This window comes from Choristoneura fumiferana, chromosome 16 (genome assembly GCF_025370935.1).
Source record: "Choristoneura fumiferana chromosome 16, NRCan_CFum_1, whole genome shotgun sequence".
Lineage (NCBI taxonomy): Eukaryota > Metazoa > Arthropoda > Insecta > Lepidoptera > Tortricidae > Choristoneura > Choristoneura fumiferana.
Window position 1 is genome coordinate 15,634,414 of NC_133487.1, and position 26,357 is coordinate 15,660,770.

The window sequence follows — 26,357 nt, forward strand, 5'->3', positions numbered from 1 at the left end:
GTTTGGTCGGGTAGTACCTGTCGAAATGAATACCGGCGCACAACTACCCAAACACCCCCAAAGTTTCAAAATCAGCGTTAAAATAAACAAGTAAACAATCTTAAGTATACTTAATTTTAGGTAACTTGCTAACTCCGCTGACCGCAAAAGGGTTAACTACTTAACTGTTATTCCGGAACTGAGAATATTATGAAATTTTACTTTAAAGTCATTTTAAAATTGTTATTACGTAAAAACTGGACTATTTTCAGATAACTAGGTAAGTACATCCAGTGGCTAGTTTTACAAATAATTTTAATGACTATTGTTAGTAGATACTTACTTAGTACTTACTATCAATGCGCAGTGGCCTAAGGGATGGGGGGAGGGGGTCAGTGAGTTGAGTCTTGGACTTCAACCCCAGATCACGCCATGCTTTTAGTACAATGTGTCTTAAGGGCGGTAAGTAAGGAATTACGCACGAGAGTCTATTAGAATTAGAAGCCCGAAATCGAAGACTGAGGGCTTAAATGAGTCGATGTTCGTAATTCTAGTACCACCCGTGCGACATACAATGTTTTTCATCACATTTGCGAGTAAAATTTAATATTTCTAAAAGAAAAAATATAATTCTTCAAAATATTGGCGATACCTTAGGCTGCGCTCTTGGTAGTGCCGCCCTCCCCTCCCGCAGCATGCGCCGCAGCGTGCGTGTGTGTGCGGGCCTGCAGCAGCGCTATGCACGTGCAGCAGCAGCGCGCGCAGCAGCATCAGTACGGGCATTGACTCATTTACCGACCTTGGGTTTCATGACAAGCACATCAAGGTCGAGAGGGTTTTATTTGGGGGGTTGCAACCAAGCTAGCCTGCATGTTACGACACTGTTTACGAGTAAGTGTGATAAAAACGATCTTGAGCCAGCTCTTGCCAGCCTTCGATCGCGAGATCCAAAAGGTTTTTCAGGATCTCGTCCCTTCAGCGGTACCTGGGACGACTAACCAGTCTACGTCCACTCGGTCGTCCCAAGTATGCTCTCATTTACGGCTCGATACTCGCCCTACCTTTTTTCCTTTCCTTTGTTAGTAGATACATAGACTAATTAAACTAAGGCATAACATCTGCCTTGAGAGAGATCTCTCAATCAAAAAAAAATCCCCTCATCCTGTCCACCAGCGAGTCCGCTCTCTCGATAAAGAAAAACAATTGAATGTATATCTGGTTAAAGTTGCGGGTTCACGGTGGATGCAAGCCGCTTCCAACCGAGGCAACTGGAGGTTTATGGGGAGGCCTATGTCCAGCAGTGGACGTCTAACTCCTTATTGTACCTACATTTACGTGAAATTAACTAATATTAGGAGAAAGAGATGTACAAAGAAAGGTGAATCTACCCCTTAAAATGATTCCTTCCAAATCATCTCTTTTAAATAAAAATTTAAAGTAAATAACATAAACCGTACTTGTGGTACCTAACCACAACAAATGACTCGATTTTTTTTTATACTGTTGAATCTTATTATAAAATCTACTCGAACATTTGCCAAAGGCGATACTGGCCATGTGCAAGCCTATTTTGTGTAAAAAAAAAAAAAAAAGTTTATACTTGATAATTCCACCCTCATATCGTATGGCATCCACACAGTCTATCTGGCCAGTCATTTTTCAAACTCACCGATACCTATATCCAATTCATTGTTGACCCGTAAACTTACCACATGTTTATTTGCCGTCACCCTTAGATTTACGATGTCATCTTACTCGGGGTCAACGAACTGCAGGGGGCATGAATAGTGTAGCTGGCTGGCGGATGTGTTTTTTTCACAGAATTTCAACTGTAAGTTATGTACAGTCTGTCGCTAGTTTTTCGCAATATTTTTTGTTTTTTTTTTTTGTAATTTAGACACAAGGTTTGTTAATATAATTTTAATATAAGTAGCCAGTGTGATTTTTAAAAGTGCGGTTTTTTTTATTTTTATTTGCTAGATACCCAAACCTTGTGAGCAAATAATAATGCTATGAACAATGAGACTAAAGAGGTGTGTCTTTATAATTCAGATTCGCAAAAGTAATTAAGGATATTGTTAAAAGGTGACTTTTTATTGACATATTATTGATGTGTATGAAACAGATAGGAATTGAGTTCAAGTTTGACGACAAATGCGCGCAATTAAAGCTCTTTAGTTACTTGTTTCTGGCTATCATGAATACTTGACTGCATTTTTTTGTTTATTTAGTTCCTCTTTAAGAATATGTGCATTTATTTACTTGCTTAATGCATTCTGAAATGTACAGTATACGTTTTGAGTGAAGACAATTCGTATAACTCGTTTCGGTTTTAAAAAAAACTCGCTTCGCTCGTTTTTCATATCACCGAAACTCACTGAGTATTTTCTACTTTCTGCACTTTGGTTCATTAAAGGCTTTTTTGACACTCCCTTGTGACAGCCTCTTATTTTATTGTTCCACGAAATAAAGTCTAAGGCACAATGTATGTAGACAGAAATAGACAATAGATAGACAAGATTCCATTGTTTGCTTCAATGGGCACTAGTGCCAAAGATATAATCAGACTCGCAGGGGCCACATAAATAAAATGTACTGTTTAAAACTAAATACAAATATAAAATATCAGTTTGATTGTACAAACAAACGGCTCGGATGCAATTAGGAGTAAAGTATCCGACGGGCAACAGTAGCGGCGCGGTCTGGCCGCCGTCCAGCGCTAGTTGCCAGCGGAGTTAGTGGGACACGTCACGACGAGAGCGGGAGCGGGAGCGATTTGTGATTAGAAACTAACTGTACAAATACAGAGGATTAAAGTATCCGACGGGCAACAGTAGCGGCGCGGTCTGGCCGCCGTCCAGCGCTAGTTGCCAGCGGAGTTAGTGGGACACGTAACGACGAGAGCGGGAGCGGGAGCGATTTGTGATTAGAAACTAACTGTATATATACAGAGGATTAAAGTATCCGACGGGCAACAGTAGCGGCGCGGTCTGGCCGCCGTCCAGCGCTAGTTGCCAGCGGAGTTAGTGGGACACGTAACGACGAGAGCGGGAGCGGGAGCGATTTGTGATTAGAAACTAACTGTACAAATACAGAGGATTAAAGTATCCGACGGGCAACAGTAGCGGCGCGGTCTGGCCGCCGTCCAGCGCTAGTTGCCAGCGGAGTTAGTGGGACACGTCACGACGAGAGCGGGAGCGGGAGCGATTTGTGATTAGAAACTAACTGTACAAATACAGAGGATTAAAGTATCCGACGGGCAACAGTAGCGGCGCGGTCTGGCCGCCGTCCAGCGCTAGTTGCCAGCGGAGTTAGTGGGACACGTCACGACGAGAGCGGGAGCGGGAGCGATTTGTGATTAGAAACTAACTGTATATATACAGAGGATTAAAGTATCCGACGAGCAACAGTAGCGGCGCGGTCTGGCCGCCGTCCAGCGCTAGTTGCCAGCGGAGTTAGTGGGACACGTAACGACGAGAGCGGGAGCGGGAGCGATTTGTGATTAGAAACTAACTGTATATATACAGAGGATTAAAGTATCCGATGGGCAAAAGTAGCGGCGCGGTCTGGCCGCCGTCCAGCGCTAGTTGCCAGCATAGTGGGACACGACACGACGATAGCGAGAGCGGGAGCGATTTGTGATTAGAAACGAACTGTACAAATACAGAGGATTAAAGTATCCGACTGGCAACAGTAGCGGCGCGGTCTGGCCGCCGTCCAGCGCTAGTTGCCGGCGGAGTTAGTGGGACACGTCACGACGAGAGCGGGAGCGGGAGCAGGAGCGATTTGTGATGTTATTAAGTACTTACTGTACAATTACAGTCGTGGACACTGAATCACGTACCAGGGTACATTTTCGTAATAAACACCGATTTATTTGGCAAATGTACAGAAAGAAAGAAGACATTTATTTATTATCACGGAAGACACACAAATACAACAAAATATACACACATGAAAAAATTAACATAGTAGATAATTTTGTGTGTACCCGCAAAAGCGAAACGGTCGCTGACTCAGCATTATGCTGAGGCGTTAAACGCCAGCAGCGCTGATTTTCCGCCAGAACCGTCAAGATGACTTGTATTTGCCGATCCGCGTTCTCCATTCCCAACAGCCATCTGTTCTCTGTGGTACATGGCTTGCCCATTTGACTACATTATTATGACGAAATAGTCATCTAATTAACCATATCCGCTTCCCGCCTTCCGTTCTCTGTTTGACCGCAACCTTACCATCGCTACGCGGCGAGAATACGTTCTAACATCATATTTTATCAGCAACTAAGGAAATTTATTAAGGAACAGCACTGATAACCAACTCCGATCGTTAAACTATACGAGAATTTTGTTCCTGTTAACTTTCCAGTTGAATGTTTTCGCGGAGCTGGCCCTATACTACAAAGAGCAAAAATTCGAACTTCGTATCTTGCCATCCTGCAGGGCTACTACGAAACTCGAAACTCGAAGTTCGTGTCGTGCGGTCCCTCTGACACTTATACTATTTAATACGAGAGCGAGAAGGACCGCACGACACGAACTTCGAGTTTCGAGTTTCGTAGTAGCCCTGCTGCTGACGCTAATACGTAGCGCTAATCCCACTAATTAATAAATGCGAAAGTTTGTAAGTCTGTTTGTTTGTTTATTTGTTTGGTTTGTTTGTTACTCCATCACGTCTAAACCACTGAACCGATTTACATGAAATTCGGTATACAGATAGATTGAGTCCTGGGGAAGGACATAGGATAGTTTTAATCCCGGAAAATTTCATAGTTCCCGCGGGATAGTGAAAACCGAATTCTACACGGACGGTGTCGCGGGTAACAGGCTAGTGGTATTTAATATGAGGGTGAGAGGGACGGTACGATACGAACTTCGATTTTCGAATTTTGTAGCAGCCCTCCTGGCTAAGAAAGGAAAGTTTCGGAGGCTTTCGTAACAATGAAACGCGAAAGATCGACTAAGTTTTTACGTACGTTTACAAATCAGTCTATTCAAGGAACTTTGACTGCCGTCGGGAATTACTTTGTAATGGGACAAAGAAACGTACGGAAGTTTTTTTTTTGCTTTTTGTTTAGTTAATGTATAGAGATGATTGTTGATGTTTAGAGATTTACGTTTGCGGTAAAGTTGTTGTACGTCAAGTGCAAAAATAAGTATCTATTCGAACCACTCGAAAATATGTTACTACGGCCTTATTGCGTTGGTATAAATTAACTAACAAATAGTTGGAAAACCCCCGACTTTGTCACTTCAAAGTTCAATATCTCAAAAACGCTGAACCGATTTTGATAAAACACGTCTAAGAACCATCGCTCGATTAAAAAAAACCGCTAAAAGCTACGGTGCCAAAGACAGACAGACACACTCACAGACACACATAGCGGTCAAACTTATAACACCCCTCTTTTTGCTTCGGGGGTTAAAAGTCCGTGGTACATATTTTTGAAACTGAATAAGTATATATTTTTACACTTGACTGTACAGTCGCCATCTTCTAGTATTAAGGGATCAGAGTTCATGTGCCGATATTTTGACCACCTTGGCCGCTCCGAAATATCTGATAGCGACTGTATGTACTGTCAAACAAACTGAATCATGTTCAGGTTTTACACCCTGGTGTCAACATGACATTAGTAGCACAACATCCAAACAAACATTCAAACATACAACATGCAAATAAACATTCTATTCTATTCTATTCTATTCTATTCTATTCCATTCCATTCTATTCTATTCTATTCTATTCCTATTTTTTGACATTCATAAGTGCTTGTTATAGCCTAAATTGAATAAAGATATTTTGACTTTGACTTTGACCTAGTACTTTTGTCAAGTAAATCATAGTGAAATTGATTCTTGACTCTCATTCTTAAATAAAAAACATCGCTAGAAAACCTGATTTCAAATAAAAAAAACCGCATTCAAATCAGTCCACCCGGTTAAAAGATACGGTGCCACAGATAGACACACAGACACGGTCAAACTTATAACACCCCTCTTTTTGCGTCGGGGGTTAATAAAAAAAGGAATTATGCTCAACACTAGACTTTACCCCTGATTTTGCACGCGTAAACCGTGAGATCCGACAGCTGAATTGAAATTCTGTAATTTTACTTTATACCCTTGGAAATTTCCAAATATTACGTGGAAATATCGAGATAAAAGTAGCCTATGTATTATTCCAGATGTCCAGCTATCTAGGCATTAAATAACATCCAAATCTATCCAGCCATAAAGGAGTAACAAACATACACACAAACTTTCGCATTTTATTGGTAGGATTACCATAATAATATAAGGCGATCTCACAGTGAACCGCCAAGAAATTCTTATTTACTAATATTGCAGTGCTACTATATCTATGTATATACCTAATCCAGCCTGCAGACTAATAAGGCATACACAAATTAGTCCACAGTTATCCGGGCGTCCCCTCCCCCCACTATCCCGGGTTTAGTTGGGGAGGGATTATCACTAAATGCACCTGAATTCTGTTATGTTTACTGGATTAACTTAAGTTGGGTGGCGAGTTATGTTGATAATGGTTTTTAAGTGGGTTTGTGAGTAAATTTGTGGCACTTTTAGGATAGGTTATCAATTATCAAAGTCAAAATATCTTTATTCAATTTGGGCTTAACAAGCACTTATGAATGTCAAAAAAATCTACCAACGGTTCGAAAAAACCTCCGTTGGAATAAATTCGGTAAGAGAGTCAACGAGGTTAATTTTTTTAAACAGGTTTACAATGTTATTTTACGATATGTATACACCACAATCTTTCTTTTTTATCTCCTTTACAAAGTATAACATAAAGTCATTCCCGCCGTCTGTATGTATGTATGCTTAGGTCTCTCGAACCAGGCAACGGATTTTTCGCCATCGGTTTCCACACGACGTTTTCCTTTACCAAAAAGCTCAAGGTAAACCTGAAATTATACTCAATAGAAGAAATAATAATCCAATATTTTAATCAATAGATACCATAGTAGATTATTGTCGTGGCCTGGAAGTAGCAAATTGCTGGCTGAGTATGAGTATTAAACGGACGAGCTTGCGAGTCCGTTTAACTAATACGAAGCCAGCAATTGCTATTACAGCCGAGACTAATATAAAGCTTTTCTCAAAAATGATGAATAATTCTGAAATAGACTAAACTTTTTCTCAAAATATGTCATAACATTTAATTTTATTCCAATTATTTTCTTATGCTTTCCCGCCTTTTTTCATTAAAATAAACTGCAGCTGTATTTTTCCACCGAAAACACCACAAGCTGTTTCAGACCCAATAAAAAAAGTCCGAAGTTCCAACAAAATATCTGATACCGCCCATTAGATTTGGCTGTATACGACTTGTGCCATTTCCATGGCCTTTTTAACTTTAAAAAAAAGTTGTGACTGATTGCAGGCGCGCTAATTTATTATTGTCGAGCTAGCGCGCCTGCAATCTTTTTAACTTTTTAATTTTTCGCTGACTATAAACTATGTACTTCACTTTCTGATATGTAAAGAATAATGTCAACTTTTACGGAAATTTTTGAGAAAATATAATAACCAATATAATAGCCAATAGAAGATATGATATGACGCTTTTAATTACAAATGGTGTCGATGATGTCGAAAGCCGTGGTGGCCTAGTGGTTTGACCTATCGCCTCTCAAGCAGAGGGTCTTGGGTTCAAACTGTGAGTTTTTCGGAATTCATGCGCGGAATTACATTTGAAGTTTACCACGAGCTTTGCGGTGAAGGAAAACATCGTGAGTGAAGTTCCCAATCCGCACTGGGCCCGCGTCGGAACTATGGCCCAAGCCCTCTTGTTCTGAGAGGAGGCCTGTGTCCAGCAGTGGGACATATATAGGCTGAGATGATGATGATGATGTCGATGATACTGCGATGCGCCATGCGCCGTATAACCAACAATGGCTAAATGAGCCAAAATGAAATGCCGCGTATCGGACTAGAGATTTTTTGACATTAGAGCTTTAAAATTAAATGTCTTTGTGTTTTTACATACGAGCCGCGAAATATCAGCTACTTTTTAGGGTTCCGGAGCCAAAATGGCAAAAACGGAACCCTTATAGTTTCGCCATGTCTGTCTGTCTGTCTGTCCGTCCGTCCGCGGCTTTGCTCAGGGACTATCAATGCTAGAACGCTGTAATTTTGCACGGATATAAATGTAAACTATGCAGACAAAATTAAAAAAAAAAAAAAAAAACTTTTTTAGGGTGCCTCCCATAGACGTAAAGTGGGGGTGATTTTTTTGTTCTCATCCAACCCTATAGTGTGGGGTATCGTTGGATAGGTCTTTTAAAACCAGGGTTTGATGCGATGATTTTACAATTCAGTGATTTGTTTGCGAAATATTCAACTTTAAAGTGCAAATTTTCATGAAAATCGAGCGTCCCCCCCCCTCTAAAATCTAAACTGGTGGGTGGAAAAATTTGAAAAATTCAGGATGGTAGTAAGTATATCAAACTTTCAAGGAAAACTATAACGGCTAAGTTTTCTTGAGAAATATTAGTAGTTTAAGAGTAAATAGCAGCCTAAGGTATAAAATATACCTAAACTTGGAATATTCCGTATAAAATACGAAATCCTTAGAAAAATATTACTTAATTTTTTCGTAATGGCTACGGAACCCTATTTTGGGCATGTACGACACGCTCTTGGCCGGTTTTTTGTAAGTTTCTTGGCATTAGACATTGTTGACGCGTCATCGTAGTACATAATAAAATTATCATCGACGAAACGTTGGATTGTATGTAACTAAGAAAATGAAAATAGGTAAGTACCTACTATACAAGAATAAAAGACAAAATTATCTATGGTCCTTTTCCAAGGTTTTAACCAAAGCCGTCCAAACTGTGCAATATCGTGAGGAATGGTAACTGAGTCCCAGCAAATAATGTAACAGTTGGACCTTTCAATCAAGCTCTACAGTATCAGTCCGACCTTTTTGCGCCCGTGCCTTCACCCTACGAAATTGGGTACGAGGTACGTAATAACCGTTCTATGGGATGCAAATATATAAACTTGGATTTGATCAGCTCCAAATGCGTACGGGAAACTTCAAATCAATATGCTTTTGTGTGCACCGAATGCGACGTTTCATTCACCTGCTGTAAAAGCTAAGTACTTATACTACAGAAGGAAAATAAGGACCACGGAGTTTAATTGCTAAAACGAAAATACTAATAAACATCATTCTCTATAACATTCCTTGCCCAAAAATGATTTTATTAATAGTACATGACACAATACAAATACTTTTCATTCAATTCAAAATACTTTTAATTTCATTTTACCGGTGAAAATTAAGTGGCCTTGAAAGACAAAATTTAACATACAATCAGGGCTATTATTCGCCTAGCTCACCCAAAAACAGTGATATTTTACATTTCGGGGACCTCTCGCTATACTAGCGCCTCTAGCGGCGAATTCATACGCGATAACCCTCATTGGGTAGTTTCTCGGGTAAAAAATATCATCCTAGATATCTAAGTAGTCTGTCAGATGAGCGGAAAATATTGGACACGGAACACCATTTTTTTCTTTGATCAATCAAACAAAAAATTACAGATGAAGCGGGTCAAAGTTCAAGAAGGGGGGCAGTGACGTCATGCGGAACTTTCATCATCATTATCTACAGGCGAAACTGCTGAAAAATAGCTTCCCTTAACTTTAACTGGCTCTATCTTGATCTTTTTGTTTGATTGTCGAAATAAAAAAATGTGTCCAATATTTTCTTATAATCTAATTGACGAACTGACTAAATTTTTTTAAAGGCCCATTTTGTTATTTATCGAAAGTATCGAAAATCAAACTACAAAATGTTGAATTAATGTAAAGCTCCAGTATTCACAAACAAAATCAACAATCGCATTATAATTACCATGTATTTCCACGAACCCTGTGTGAAGATAGAGAAGAAACAAAGTAAAGACGATCAATAGAACTGCCTTCAACAGACTTAAAAGTAAGAAGTAAGCCTTTATCAATTTCAATTTACTTAGTATTTGCCGTCTCGAAACTCTTTAATTAGTAGACATTCCAAACTCCCAAAGGTTATTTCAAGTAACAAAACTATTTTAATAACGCTAAAAACTTCGCAAAAATATTTTTTCTCAAACAGAATTAAACAAAACTTCTTTCATTACGGCTGCATCTGCGGATTACATTAAGTTGCCAAAAACAAACGTCAGTGGGGTTAAGTTTAAATTGGCTGGGGTTTTAATTAAAATATTACTTGAGAGACAAAGGGAACGAAAAGATTAGCGGCCTGTAAACGCCCTCGCAATGTCAACGTTGATTTGGATACTGTGGCTGTGAGCACAACATTCTGCCGTCACTTTCGGAGACAACGAATTAATAACATATAAATAATGACTGTAACTTTAAAATAAGAAGAAGAAGAAATAATAGGTTTACAACTAGAATTTTAATGTCTCTCTGGACTCGTCGATTTTCTTCGTTTTCCGTAAGATTCATTTGAGAAAGAAAAGGAAAACCGATCTTCTGTTTCGAGTTTCGAACGACATTAGCAAAGTAGTTTATTTGTACCAATATTGTATGTAAACTCTTTATTGTACAAATTATTTTTATTATTATATATCGGGGATCTCGGAAATGGCTCAATTAATAAAAAAAAAATTTAACAAAAAAGTAAAACCGACTCCAAAAAATAAAAAAATAACAAAAAATGGAACCGACTACAAAACCCTTGAAAATATTTTTCTAGGTAAGTAGGTACGTACTAGCTCGAAGTCGGTGCCTCAGCACGAGCCAGCAGGAGTGGGACAATTCACAATAGTCGTCTACTTCACCTACATACTATGGGTTTCAATCCCTCCTGCTGGGTCGTGCTGAGTCACCGACTTCGAGCTAGTACGTACCTACTTACCTAGAAAAATATTTTCAAGGTTTTGTAGTCGGTTCCATTTTTGTTATTTTTTTATTTTTGGAGTCGGTTTTACTTTTTTGTTAAATTTTTTTTTATTTCTCACTTTTTAGTGATTCGTAGCCAAAGAACATCTCACAACTATTCCATTAAGCCCAAACACGACTTAGTTACGTTGTTTTATAACAGAGTTCCGTCGCCTACCTTCTGGCTTCAGCATCAGATCAGTTCGAAAGAATCATTAACTTAAAGCTTCTTCTTAGTTGCTTATCTAGGTAAGTATATTAATCATGATAATTTAAATTTAACCCGTGAAATACTTGTTATTGATAGTAGTAGTTCCGTTGGTCAAATCTGGTCTTCATCCTCAGTTCCACTTCACCAAATTATGATTTGCAAGAGCAAATGCACGAGTTACTGCTAAATATATCAAAATTACCATAGGTGTCCCTACAATATTTGAAGAGTTCCCTCGATTTCCTTAAGATCCGATCATCAGATCCTAATTTGCTGCTTATGGGACCTAATTGAAAGCATTCCTAGACGAACTCAAAAAAAATTTTTGAAATCGGTTCATAAATGACGGAGTTCTGAGGTAACAAACATTAAAAAAAAAAAAAATACAACCGAATTGATAACCTCCTCCTTTTTTTGAAGTCGGTTAAAAACATAAATAACACAAAAAAGTAAAAGTAAGCAGAAGTAGTTTGAAACCCATCAACAAAAAAGCCAGACACACTGACAAATAGTGATCAGATTTAATATAAGTTGCTATCTAATGCTTTTCTTATAGTAATTTTAGCATTTACGTATTATTTTGTTCCGAAGATTAATAGACTTTTAATTTAGAACCCTAGAGATTCCCACTCGATTAATATTTTCAAAGCACTAAAGTTTCAGTTGTAAAAGGTTTATTTGAGTCGTGTTTTGAATGTTACTTTAGCACAAACCTTGAAACTAATTCATTGTTTAAGCCGTTCCCGAATAGAATAATAAATAACACTGAATTCATTAGCTCTTTTAGAAAAAATGTTTAAAGCATTACTTCATAGTTAAGATTGTGTCGTTGCTTTCTTTTTTTCTAACCTCCTTATGGAACAAAACTTGTCAAATGCGAAATGGATGGTCAAAAGGACGGGTAAACAGACAAACAGATACGATGTGTCTATATTTCTAGCCCAGTAAAATAATGATCTCGTATTGGGCAAAATCGTGACACAAGAAAGTAACTTTTATCAAAAGTCTAGTTCACTCGAATTCCGATGAGTGTAAAGGTACTATAGCCGTTAATAATACAGTCAAGGAAAACGCAAGCCTAATAAATAAGTCAGCATCCCTAAATTACTATCACACGAGTGAATTTATAGACGTAGTTCGTATGCTGCTGTATTAGTGTTCGTCTGTGAATGTGTTCGTAGTAGTACAGAGAATGTCGGATGACACAAATCATTTTGAAGATGTTTTGAACTATAGATAAATAATTACTTTGCTCACTTGCGGCCATGCGATAGTGAGGAACTAAAACAGTTAGGTACATTGCTCACCCGCGACCTTATGATAGCTATGTATATGCAACAAATGCAGCTCCTCCATCTCCACATTGTAAAAGCACAAACACACACGCCATACTACGCTGACACGTTTCAAACTCAACTAGAGCTCATCATCAGAGCAACACAACCATTCACAACGCTACTAGATGTTTTGATGATGAATTCAGGTTGTAACGAACTGGAAACATTGACAATTTCACGAGAGAAGTTGTCAGCAAATTTAATCCTAATGTTATTGAAATCCATTGTAGTGTGAAAATAGACACAGACAATATCAGACAAAGCTGTTTCCTAGATTGTATAATTTAGCATTGGGTTACGTAAGCAATCTGTGACTAATATCTAATCAGTGCAGCTGGATGACTACCAGTCTAGTAACCCCATTAATCATTTCCATATTTGTTTCATTCGGTCAGATAAGTTCAATCTGATAGCCTTTTATATTTTTTTATATTGTTTTGAAAACATAAAAAACAGCCTTACTTACTTAGATTCAAAATCAAAAAATGAGATTCTTAGTGCTAGGATAAGATATTTCGGCCATTCTCATTTTATCGTGCACCTGTCTTATTACCGTACCGCTTTTTTTGTCAAGGAAAAGCGACAGGACACTGAAACTGAGTGCACATCTAAAAAAAGGATGGCTGCCATTTACATTTATCAGTGCCCTCTAGTCTAATTACCATGTCACTAATGCGGGAAAAAAGCGGTACGGTAATTAGACAGGTGCACAATAAAATGAGAATGGCCGATTTTTTCTAATAATTTAGTGACTGTCTTCAAGTCGATTAGTAGGTAATCTAACAACTTAGCTGCTGTATCCACGTGAAAGGGACAGACCAGCAGACACATGAGCAACAACGAGTTATGTTTTAATGACCCTTCGTAAAAAACTGTAAAAAAGTTATTTAATAAATAATAGACAAGAATTGCTGCTCTGAACTTAAACTTTGCACGGTGCCTACAAAATTTAAACTATTTACGTAATTAAATCTATCTATTATGCGAGGAAATATTGCTACCTTCTAATAATATAAAAACACGGTAAGTACATTCGCACATTTAATTAAGGGATACCTTTTTTGCTCCGAACATTTCGTGCACCCCTAACTATAAAGCCAGAGTTCACCAACCGTAGGTCTATCAAAGAAATATAACACAAGGTTAATTGCGCGAATTCCAGCCCTCCGCCATCTTGCGTGTTTATTGAGTAATAGAAATTCCACAGGGCCCATGTTTATTCGCAACGCGGATGTTGGCATTCAAAGAGCACTAGGTATATTATGTGCCAAAGGTTTGCTAACATCTGGGGCTACAAGAAATTAAGAACCTTAAAAAAACTAGTTTTGATGCTGTGGCAAAATTCACCTAAAATCGGAATGTTCCTGGTCTATTAAAGTGACAATGCAATCTAGACATAATCATCGTAGTTTACCATTGGAATCTTCAGGAATTGGAGATGTTTCTATAATTTTAAAATATCTGAAGAGCGTCTAATTTTTTTTAACAATGCCATAAAGTTGAGCTTGAAGATTTTGATTTTTCGGTTTTGAACACCTCTTAGGTCTATATATTTTTATTATTTGTTGCTGTTGCGGAAATAAAAATACACACAATTTTAACTCTCTCTATTACTGTAACGAAAAAAAGGACGTGATTGTCAAATAAATATTTAGAAAGTAGCTGTTAGAGTCACGTATTGCGGTAAATCTTTCGCGCATTGCCTTTGCCTTGGAGCTCTCTTTTACAGAAGCTTTTGTCTAGCTAGAGACTATAAGAACTATATTATTATGTTATGTAGGTGCTGCAAACAGTGCATCGAACATTTATTGCCACCGTGCAAAGCGGGTGGTTGAGGCGCCGATACGTCCACAGCGGTCGCTACAGCTAAAAATAAAACCAATGGTTGCTGGCATGAGCTGTCAGATGGTATGGTTTTTGCAAAAATTGATTGTTTTTAAGATATATGTGTCGTTACGTCGTTATAAATTGTAAAAACAAGAATAGTGACTGCAAGTTTTATAGGTTTCCAAAAGTATGGTGAAAACAAGAACAATGAAATAAGTGGATAATTATTGCTGTAAGAAGTTATGGGTGATGGGATGGCATTATGGCATGAAACCCCGCTTTTGTGACTAACGCGTTAATTTTAAATTAAAACAACAATGTTAAAAAGAAATTGCCGATCATCGGTCAGATTGTCTAATCCCACAAAAAACATTATACATGTGAAAGTTTGTCAGTCCGTTTATTTGTTTCCTTATTCCTTGTCCGTTTAAAACACTGAAGTGATTTAGAAGAAATACGGTAAACAGTTCGTTTGAATCCCGGGTAAGGACATAGGATAGTTTTATCCCGGAAAACCGGACAGAGTCGCGGGCATCAGCTGGTATAGTATCCTCGCTTGACAGTTGTGACAACAATGCCCATGTTGCCACCGCTATGTGGAGCTGTCGTCGTACATGGACACAATAAACAGCTGTAGTGGAGCTAGCTACTGTGAATATTCGATGTTTGAAAGTTTTGTTGGCTTCATTTGTTTTTCAGTATCACTGGCTGGACGCCAGTAAAATTACTACTTTATGATGTTTTGCATATAACCTCCGTGTCCGTGAAAAAGCCGTAGTAGTCAAGTGGTTTAAGTTTGACCTATGGCTACTTAAGCAGAGTCTCGTGGGCTCAAATCCGGACTTGCACTTCTGAGTTTTTGGAAATTCATGTTTACATAATATATTACAAATTTATCAGGAGCTTTACGGTAAAGGAAAAGATTTCGAAGAGACCTGGACAAACCTGTGAATGGTGTAGGTATGTGAAGTTCCCAACCTAAATTGGGCTCGCGTGAGAACTACGACCCAAGCCTGAGCAAGCATTCTGAGAGGCCTGTGTAACAGTGGCACAATAGGCTGGAATTTGGATGATATAAAATAAAAAATATATACAAAAAAGCAATACCTTAAAAACTTTAAACAAAACCTTCTCATCCAAAAAATTCCCAGTGATGGGTCCCGAAGTTTAAGTTACTTAGCAGAGTTTTAGACGACTAGACTTGTTTTTCCTGTTTAGTTTTTATCCAAGCTTTTTAAGGCAGTCGAGTTTTATTTTTATTTTTTTATTTTAATATTGACCTGACATACTTATTGCCGCGCCGCGTTCGACGATCAATCTGAAGGTCAATTCTCAGCTTGTTATAGAAATGTACACAACATTATTAATTTTAAACAATTTATTTTGTCGCATTGCAACAGTGCTCCAAGGCTAACATGAACCAATGGGTCTTAGATAAAAAGGAGATATATAGATATCTTGGATGGGATCTGACGTGAATAGAAATGGTCCGATTGCACCTTCTTTCCGTATTGGTGGATTCCAACTCGAATAACTTTTCTTTTGTTGAGTTCGTTGTCGGAAATATTGTCGGTCCATACGTACGACTTTCTGAATGAATTTTTAAATGTTTAGGATTATTTGATTTATTGTCGAAAATACAAACTGAGACATGGATGCACAGAAAAACCAGAAAAGAGACCAGCGCTGGGAATCGAACCCAGGTCCTCAGCAATCCGTGCTGCGTGCTATAACCCCTACACCACCGCTGGACAGGAATTTTAGACACGAATTTTTCCTATGCATACATATCTCAGGTTGCTTATTTCTACTACGCTACTTATGCAGCAGCACTAGCGACATCTATGTTTTCGCTCTCATCGAGAGACGTCAACATTCTTTCGGAACCAACCGCTCACCCAGACAAGAGATGTCGCTACTAAGCAATCAAATCATGATTGGTTATTTGGAGTCTTTTTGTATTTTTTATTTCAACTCCAAATTTGTTACTTTTACGGGTATCCCGTGAAACCATATCGAAAATACAAACTGAGACATGGATGCACAGAAAAACCAGAAAAAGAGACCAGCGCTGGGAATCGAACCCAGTTCCTCAGCAATCCGTGCTGCGTGCTATAACCCCTACACCACCGCTGGTCAGGAATTTTAGACACGAATTTTTCCTATGCATACATATCTCAGGTTGCTTATTTCTACTACGCTACTTATGCAGCAGCACTAGCGACATCTATGTTCCGCTCTCATCGAGAGACGTGTATTGTCGATATGGTTTCACGGGATACCCGTAAAAGTAACAAATTTGGAGTTGAAATAAAAAATACAAAAAGACTCCAAATAACCAATCATGATTTATTGTCATTAAGTATGAATCTCTTAGTTGTAAGAAATAAAAATCTTTACTATTATTGGTTTTTTTTAGTCGATCATACATACCTGCCTTGCGATGCTGCAAAGCGATTGAGGCTTTCATTCTGAGGAGAGGTAAAGTGCGCACGGGGGCTACTACGAAATTCGAAAGTCAAAGTTCGTATCGCGCTGTTCCTCTCATTCTCATATTAAATAGTATAAGCGTCAGCGGGACGGCAAAATACGAAATTCAAATTTTGCCCTTCGTAGTACAGGGCCTATACCAACGCCTATACCGCAGCAAAACGTTGCGTCGCTTTGTAATTTACTTTTAACAATGCTGTAGGGAGGTTGGAAGTGTTTTGTTTAAGATCGTGGTTAAAGGTGTTTAACGGTATTTTTTGGAATACAATGCAATACAATGACTCTTTGAACACCAAAAACAAGAAGAACAGTACATAGGTAGGTATATAGAGATTATTCAAGGTAAGCAATAGGCAGCCTTATTGCTTCAGATCGATTGCGAGGCAACCTTTATAATAGACAGAAGTAAGGGATAGATTTTAGCAGGTGGTGCAATAGGTATGGTAAACGTATCTTAAAAGGTAAGATCTTTTGTTTTTAAAAAATCGGTTGCTTGCTGTAGTACGCCACACTGAAAAAAAAAAGATTTGCTAACAGTAACAAAAAAAAAATTGTTGCTTCTAATATAACTTGAGTGACTACAAAACTAAGGCTTACTAGTAGCTCAAAGTTAGGTGATATCTTACAAAACCAGTTTTGCAATATTAGCATAATGTTGGTTCCTAATTAGTAAATTTTGGCTAAACGTCAAGTAACCAAACAAGTTCAGCTATCCTTTTCTTCAGTGCAACACCAATAATAACATCCCTTTATTGATTTGACCGCTACGTGTGTATCTATAAGCGGCATCACAGCTCCTGAGCGAGAAGTCCATTTCCATCCATCCACTTCGTCCATGCTAATCTGCTTCGTCTCTCATCATTAAATTTCGGCGTCATATTCGTCCGGCCTGGCACCGTTTGTTTCACAATACGATGGTCAAAATCGACCATTCTGGAACGCTGCTGAATGGTTTCGTTCTAAACTTAAAATTCGTCAAAATTAGTATGTATGTATGTATGTATGTAAACTCTTTATTGTACAAAAGAAAATTAACAAAATACAACTGACAAACTTTAAGATACTTGTACAAAGGCGGACTTATCCCTTTAAGGGATCTCTACCAGTCAACCTTTGAGTGCATGAGAGGAGAGGAGCAATACGTTAGGGTTAGGGTTATTAGTGTTCCAAACGTGTTCCCTATTTCTCTGCATCGCATCCATATTCCGCACATTCGCGCCACAAACTAAATTTATGAGAACATCCACGAAGACAGCGCCACGCTTGACAACTCTACGTAATTAATTAAGACGTAGCATCGGCTTTGACGCGAGCACTGTAGCTTTTGTTTAGCATTTGCGATTTTAATTATCCAGAATAGGGCTTTTTTGACAAGTCTGATTAAATTACGGTTTGAATTAGCTGCACATTGTTTTGCTACAGAAGTCATCATCATCATCCCAGCCTATATACGTCCCACTGCTGGGCACAGGCCTCGTCTCAGAACAAGAGGGCTTGGGCTATAGTTCCCACGCGGGCCCAGTGCGGATCGGGAACTTCACGCACCATTGAATTGTTTCGCAGGTTTCCTCACGATGTTTTCCTTCACCGCAAAGCTCGTGGTAAATTTGAAATGTAATTCCGCACATGAATTTGGAAAAACTCAGAGGTGCGAGCCGGGGTTTGAACCCACAACCCTCTGTTTGAGAGGCTTTAGGTCAAACCACTAGGCCACCACGGCTTTTTTTTGCTACAGAAGTGAGGTTGGCATATTTAAACGGCTCGATATCGGCTCGCATAGTTGTTTTTTTTCTGAATCCGATAATTGTTCCAAATTGTTATAAAACAAACCTAACCAAACTTACAGTTTTCTATAGGATGACCATTTAATAATTTCAGAAAAAAATACTGTTTCAGTGGGAAAAAAATAAGACAAACATTACATTACGACTTGCAAAAAATTATGCGAACTTGTCGCGCTCGCGTCCTGTTTAAGACGACGAATTGGGCATTTTGGTGAAAAACATCTAGTTTTATCTCAGCAATTACAAAACATATCAAAGTGATATTTGAAAACCTGATTCTTCATTTCAATGACTTTGTTTTCCAAGTTGCCGAAACACGATTCGTAAAATTTTATAGCACAGAAAAAAATATCAAAGATACCTCTTGTAAGACAGGGATTTGCTTGTTACAGGCAACCCAGATCAAATTAAGATTCCAAATTTTCATATTAAATTAGTTTTAACCCATACTTCAACCTTCAAGTTGGATTTTATTTTATTAAATTGTAATTTGTAGTTGAAACAACAAAAACCGTTTTGTCGCTTACGACATTTTAATATAAGCTAGCGCGCGCTCGTATTTTGTATGAAACTCTATGAAACCAGTCCCCTCTCAGCGCATGCCTCAGACCGCCGCCGGCGTTGTCAGCGACGGACCTATGCTAGTCGAACTGCCACGCGCCATCGATCGCATATAAAATAATACCGAGCAATAAATGGGAAAAAAATGCCGGATCTTCAAAAAGCAAAAAGAAAGGTTGTTTAATTCATAAATGTATGGTTATGATTAAGAAAAGGTGAGTAATCATTATATTTCTACAGTTCACTGGCACAAAACGTAAACAAATCGCCATGACAACGTCAGTTCTTAGTTTGTCGCCATGACGGTTCATGACATATGACATACTAACAAAATAATATGATATTTACATCGAAAGTAACAGAGCTATATTTCCAAAAATTTTATTGATATAATGTGATATTTTGGTATCTTACGGACATTTAAAAGGCATTGGATTACGGTTTGTGCTAGTGCTGCATTCTGACGGCAGCAGAACATTGCAGTAATATTCCCTATCTGCTTCTAGTTTTATACGAGTATAATAGGTAAGTACTTACCTACTTTTTAGATAGGTAAGTAGGTAGGTAGGTAAGGTAAGTAATAGTTAAAAATATTCTTAAGTATGTGTGTGAACCAATAGTGAACTGCAAGTACCTAAGTACGCGAAAACATTAACTTCTAAACTTTAGAAATCTAACGGTACTGTAGAAAATCGATTTTATTCCTTTAATTATTGCAATTCAGTGTTTGTACAAAAAGCCATTGACTATACTTACAAAACTATTCATATTTCAATAAGCAGTAACACAAATAATAAAAATACATTATTATCTTTCAGGAAGCAATCATTAGAACAAAGTTCTGAGAATAAAGTCATGGAGCCGTCTTCGAATTTAGGTGGAAATAAAACAATGTCAATCGATTTTATGCAAGGGTATGTAGTGGTATGTATCCATATTAATTTTAAAGATCTACTTACTTTGAATATCAACTCAAGTTAATATCGCTTCATTTTAATTTCGTTTCTTTAGAAAACGAGAAAATTCGCCAATGTATGCAGTTACAAAATGTATTAATCTCGTAAGATTTTAGTACCTACCTGGGCGTTTTCACAAAAAAGCGTATTCATTCTTTTTTTTCAATTTTGGAAAAATATAGTTTTTCCTTCTCAGAATCAAAAGTACAATCGATTCCGATGGTTTAAAAAAAGTCCCTATCAAAAATGACAGTTTTGTAACGTTTTTTTTTCATACACTCGGTATGGGCGTCACAAAACTGACTCATAAAGTTTATATGAAAAAATTAAATACATTTTGAAAGAAAAGGTACACTTTTTTTTGAAAACGCCTACCTACCTACATAGTAATTATAGTATAATTAATAACAAATTCAAGTTTGTAAATAAGAAAAAATATTTAAGGACTGCAGATAAGAATAATAAGGACCTTCTTGAAGAAACTATGTAGGTCTACAGCTACAGTAAGTATTTCTTTTATTGCCAATTTTTACGTGAGCAGAATAAAGATCATATTTTTTGGTTTGAAACTTGTAAAAATGTTTTTTTTTTTCTATTATAGATAGAAATATAATGTGAGAAAAATAACTCATCTCTCAACATAGTATTAGAATGCGCATCTGAAGTATCAGTAAGTTTTGTATTAACTTAAAGCCAGTAAACGAATGTACTTATACTTTGGTGTACAATAAAGAGTCGGAGTATTGTATTGTTTTGTACTTATGTTCTAAAAAGGTTAATTTTAAAGATATAAGACAGCTTTTTTCTACTTTGCCTTTTTTTACTGTGATTTCACTGTATAGTCAGCACCCAAAGTAGCGGATCATTTTTTTACTTTGTCGTATTAGGATATTGCCAAATTTGTATGGTGTAAGTACGTTGTTGTATAACGACAAAGTTTAAAAATACGCAGCTACTTTTGATGCTGACCGTACTGATCTGTGGTGTTACGAATATTTGTATTGTACTAAAAATAACACAGTTGAACCTTAAATAAAAAGTTGACCCTTACAATATCTAGAGTAAAATAAACGTTTGTTTCAGATTGAGACCGAAAATCAAGATTTGGGGCACCGAATAATTGATTTTAATCATTTTATAATGGAACTTGTAAAACTTTCTCAGCATAAGTGTTCGTTTGATTGCAGATTAGCTATAATGAAATTAGTTTCTGAAAATCAAGTACGAGTAGGCTTGCAATCTGAGTTTTCGGTGTGTAGCTAACGTTGACAACTCAAATTATGTTATGTCAGTTTCCGAATAATAACGGTGTTAAATTTGGGTAATTCTGGGAAAATACAAACAAACATAGATGCACGGAAAAACCAGAAAAAGAGACCAGCGCTTTCCTAATTTTTCTGATCTATGTTTCAGTTTGTATTTTCGATATGGATTTTACGGGATGATCGTAAAAGTAACAAAATTTGGAGTTGAAATAAAAAAAATACAAAAAAACTCCAAAAACCAATCTTAATTCTGGGAAGAATAAAATACAGATTAATTGTTTGGTGCCGACCGTTGCCAGCGGTGATGGCGGAAAAAAGGCCTTTATTTCTAAGAGTTATCTCCTTATATACTAGTTTAACAACGCCCTCTTCGGGCTGTTTATAGAACTTATTGGTTAAATACAGCCATTGGCAGATCTTGTAGATCTAAATGAATAAATTTAACAAACGGTTATAAATGCTTGTGTTGTCTTTTAATAATGTTTGTGTAAATAATATTTTTTTAATATAAATAAGTAAAATGTAAAATATAAATACCTATGTAAATTAGTAAATAACTGTGTTAAGTGTAAATAAGTAAAATATTAATATTAAAAAAGATAAATATAAAAAATTACCTGTAAAACCGTATGTTTGTATTATTTACTTTTTGCTCTGCAGTACTTTCCTACATTTACGGCCCGAGATTTTTTCCGATGCAGAGACTTTAATTATTGAGGAGTCCTGGTGCATCGTCACCCGTTCCATTTCACCATATGCATTACGATTAACTTAAATTGCTTAGCAACTGTGTTAAAGTCATTGAAATTCAACCCGTGAGGTACTTGTTATCGAGTAGTAGCTCGGTTGGTCAAATGTGGTCTTCATCATCAGTTCCACTTCACGAAATGAAGATTTTCAAGAGCAAATGCACAAGTTACTACTAAAGATATCGAAATTACCATAGGTGTCCCTACAATATTTGAAGACTTCCCTCGATTTCCTTAGGATCCGATCATCAGATCCTGATTTGGTGCATATGGGACCTAATTGAAAGCATTACTAGACGAATGACGGAGTTCTGAGGTAACAAACATAAAAAAAGAAAATACAATCGAATTGATAACCTCCTCCTTTTTTTGAAGTCAGTTAAAAATACTCGTGATTTCATTACCTACTGCTAATTTGCAAAAAAACTAAAAAAAAGTTGTAAGGGCAACTCTAAGACGTCTCTGTCTGTTTTAGCGCGCTGTCTAGGCGCTGTCAGTGTAACATACGGTCGACTGTGACACGCAAGCCGCGTAAAAAGTAGAGGGGTGTGAGCGGGTTGCGGGGTACAAACGCTCTGTTTTCGATTAATTGTTTAGCAATGCGTCACCTTAAACTCTAGCCTTTACTCGCGGCTTTGCAAGCGTAAATTATTATGTTCTGCACATGTGAGATTCGATACGCCGTAAATACTAGTTGCGATAATATTAATTTCCTAATCTCTCTCCTTTTTTCCTAATATTATTAATAGTAATTATAATTATTGAACAACTGAAGTGAATAAATATTATTACACATGGTATCTACTTCAACGTCACAATTTAATGGTAAAATTACCTGCCTCGACATGTCGACCATCAATTGGACCACCAATTGGGATTTCGACCCTATACAAAATAGGTACTTATTGTTTCTTTCTATCTTCATAACGTTTAGACGTACAAACTTGGAATGATAATAAATAATAAAAACTGATCAAGCGTGACTTTGTCTAAGAGAAAAATAAACTTTGTAATTTGTCTGTCAGTAGTACTTTCTGATCTGAAACTGTTAGTCAGTGACATTGTTTTTAATTTTGTGATTATTAGTTTTGTCTCTGGCTGTACAGAACCCCCATGCTCTAGCTCGACTCTTGGTCTTTTTTAGGGTTCCGGAGCCAAAATGGCAAAAACGGAACCCTTATAGTTTCGCCATGTATGTCTGTCTGTCTGTCTGTCTGTCTGTCCGTCCGCGGCTTTTCTCAGGGACTATCAATGCTAGAAAGCTGTAATTTTGCACGAATACGTATGTAAACTATGCCGACAAAATGCCTCCCATAGACGTAAAGTGGGGGTATATCGTTGGATAGGTTTTTGAAAATCATTAGGGGGTTGCTAAAACTATTTTTCGATTCAGTGATATGATTGCAAAATATTCAACTTTAAAGTGCAAATTTTCAGTAAAATCGAGCGTCCCTCCCCCTCTATAATCTAAACCGGTGGGTGGAAAAATTTGAAAAAAATCAGAATGGTAGTAAGAATATCAAACTTTCAAGAAAAACTAGAACAGCTAAATTTTCTTAAGAATTATTAGTAGTTTAAGAGTAAATAGCAGCCTAAGATATAAAATATACTTAAACTTCGAAGATTCCGTATAAAGTACGAAACCCTTAGAAAAATATTACTTATTTTTTTCGTAATGGCTACGGAAAATAGGGTATTTTGGCCATGTCCGACAAGCTCTTGGCCACTTTTTATTTAATTTTGACAAATTTGATACACAGTGTGTCTCATCGAGCGCATAAACCTAGCAACCAGAAACAATCCCCTCGTAAAAGCACAAACGAAAGCATCATCAACATAAACCGTTATCCTTCTTTTCAATTCCCCTAAAGCAACTATTCAATGGAAAATGTAAAAAACTTTTAAAGCAAATGGCTCTGATAAAAAATTCGTCTCAAATGTTCGGTTCAGTGGCTTTCGGTGAGGAATTTGTGGAATCCATCAATTTGTTCGATTTTCTTTAGCACCGAACGGAATTCTCTCGCGCGTCAATAAATTACGGTACCCTGATTTATTTGGCAATTTCTTAATCTTAGCGATTCGTATGGTGAAGGAATTTTCATAATTTATCGGTTCACAGTCACATTAAGTGAAATGGATTGCTTATCTTAATAGAATGGGTAGCTGGAGTTCAAAATGCACTCTTTCTTCAAATGTAGTCGGTAGCTTTCAATAGGGCTTGTAAAAATACTTACCTAAATATCGTCATATTCGTTATTTTGCAGGTCGTAGGACCTTGTGCAAGGTTCGCCCGGATTGCTACCACCATCTTGCACGCTAATCCTGCCGTGAAGCAGCAGTGCTTGCACTGTTGTTTATCGGCGTGGAGAGTAAGACAGCCGGTGAAATTACTGGCACTTGAGGTATCCCATCTTAGGCCTCTAGGTTGGCAACGCATCTGCAATACCCCTGGTGTTGCAGATGTTTATGGGCGGTGGTGATCTCTTACCATCAGGAGACCCACTTGCTCGTTTTCCATCCAGTCGAATAAAAAAAATCGCTTTACAGAGTAGTCATAAATTTTTTCACTGCTAAAAGTTTTTATTCATATCAGAGTTAGTGTTATTAGAGTTTACCTTCTTCTTCTTAAATTTAAGAGCTATGCTCTGGTCGATGGAGTAATCGCCATACCGCACGGTCTTTGGCCAGCTGTTTGGCTTCCTGATACGACACGACACTCACCATTTCCTTCACCTAGGTCAATCTTGGTCTTCCTCTACCTCGTCTTCCTTCTATTTTTCCTTCCAACAGGTTAAGAAAGAAATTGTCTTCTATCATATTTCCCCTTCGGCAGTGTATGGTCTCCAGTAACATTCTTTTTTTTGACCATGGTCCATGGAACTTCCCGTACCAAGAGACGGCGATAACACCGCCATGTCCGTTACACTAAGTTAACATTAAACTTTGAAGAGCAATAAATAATCTAAATTTAACTTTTCGAAAATGTTACAAAACAAAACAAGCTTAGCTTAGTAGAATCGAACCTTGAATTGAAATCCCCATGGTCAGAGACATCCCGTATGGAGAGACACACTTGGGAAGCGACTTTGTTTTATATTGTAGAGATAAACATACATAAAATAAATGAAAGGAATATAAACCCTCACGTGTTAACCAACACATAGTTGACACACATATAATTAGACAAGCCATCATGGGCTACAAATTGTCGCAGTAAAAGCGATTTTATATTAAGTCGTAAATTCACGCTAACAACGTATGAACCAATTTTCCGCACACTTTTGTCGTTTGCAGGAGCCTGCTGTGCTATTCGGAAGTAGAATAACAAAAGGGCGTAGGGAAGATGTTGGCGCTTGAGACCTATTAGTTTTTATTAGCGTATGTGTATAATGATGTGCAGCCGCCAATATTCCTTCCTGGAGGTGTAAGCCGTATTGTTGGATATTTTTGTTGATTTTGCCTTTGAGATATATGAATTAGGTATAGGATATTTTAATATATTATTGTGAGACAAGAATGAATACGGTAATTTTAGTGTCAGGCATGTTCTTCTAGGTAACATAATAAAAACGAAAAGCTTCACCCTCATTAAACTTTTCACCAAAGAAAATAGAGTAGAATTCTTTATCATCAATCTATAAAAATACAAGTATGTAGTGCGATTCAAAAAAATATTTCTTGGTTTGAAAGAATGGTCATATACAAATTTTATTAAAAAGTTCAGCAATGTAATTTAATTTATTTTCTTAAAAATTATTTTTCTGTTTATAGATATAGATAGCTGTTTACTTTTAGTGGTTCTTATGAAATTTCGCATTGCCACGAAAACAATGTATTTTATCTACGCGTATAATTTGTTTGTGGTCAAATATTAACTTTACAATGAGCAGTTACACTACAATAAACAATGGGTTGCATAAAAAGCAAAATTTTAATTGAAAAAAAAATGTGACAAAATTATTTATAAAAGTAGAAAAAACTTTGTGAATCGTGATGGCCCCTTTAATTGCTCTAAAAAAATAATAGAAACCTGTTTAAGAAAACTTACATTTCATGTACAATAGTGACTTATTCAAGTATTGTCAAACACTTACACGTACGCAGAATATGGCGTCCACTAATGAAACAAAAATCATTGGCAATATTTAGGGCAATATTGTCGCCAATTTTCAGCCGAGCACACCACTAGCGCACGGGACGTACATGGCAGACCCGTTATGCTCACAGAATGGCCTACGTGACGGCGCCCTTTTGACACCCTACAATTTATTGGAAA

At 37.3% G+C, this 26,357-nt stretch overlaps 1 long non-coding RNA gene across 2 annotated transcripts; it reads left to right on the plus strand.

Moving 5' to 3' along the window:
- Positions 1-18,741: 18,741 nt before the first annotated feature.
- On the plus strand, positions 18,742-22,007 carry LOC141436034 (uncharacterized). 2 transcript variants are annotated; one of them, XR_012452250.1, is made up of 3 exons: positions 18,742-19,326; positions 19,930-20,035; positions 20,512-22,007. It is a non-coding gene; the product is annotated as an uncharacterized lncRNA (long non-coding RNA). The 2 variants fall into 2 exon arrangements; XR_012452251.1 differs by lacking the exon at positions 18,742-19,326 and adding an exon at positions 19,592-19,636.
- The last annotated feature ends 4,350 nt before the right edge of the window (positions 22,008-26,357 follow it).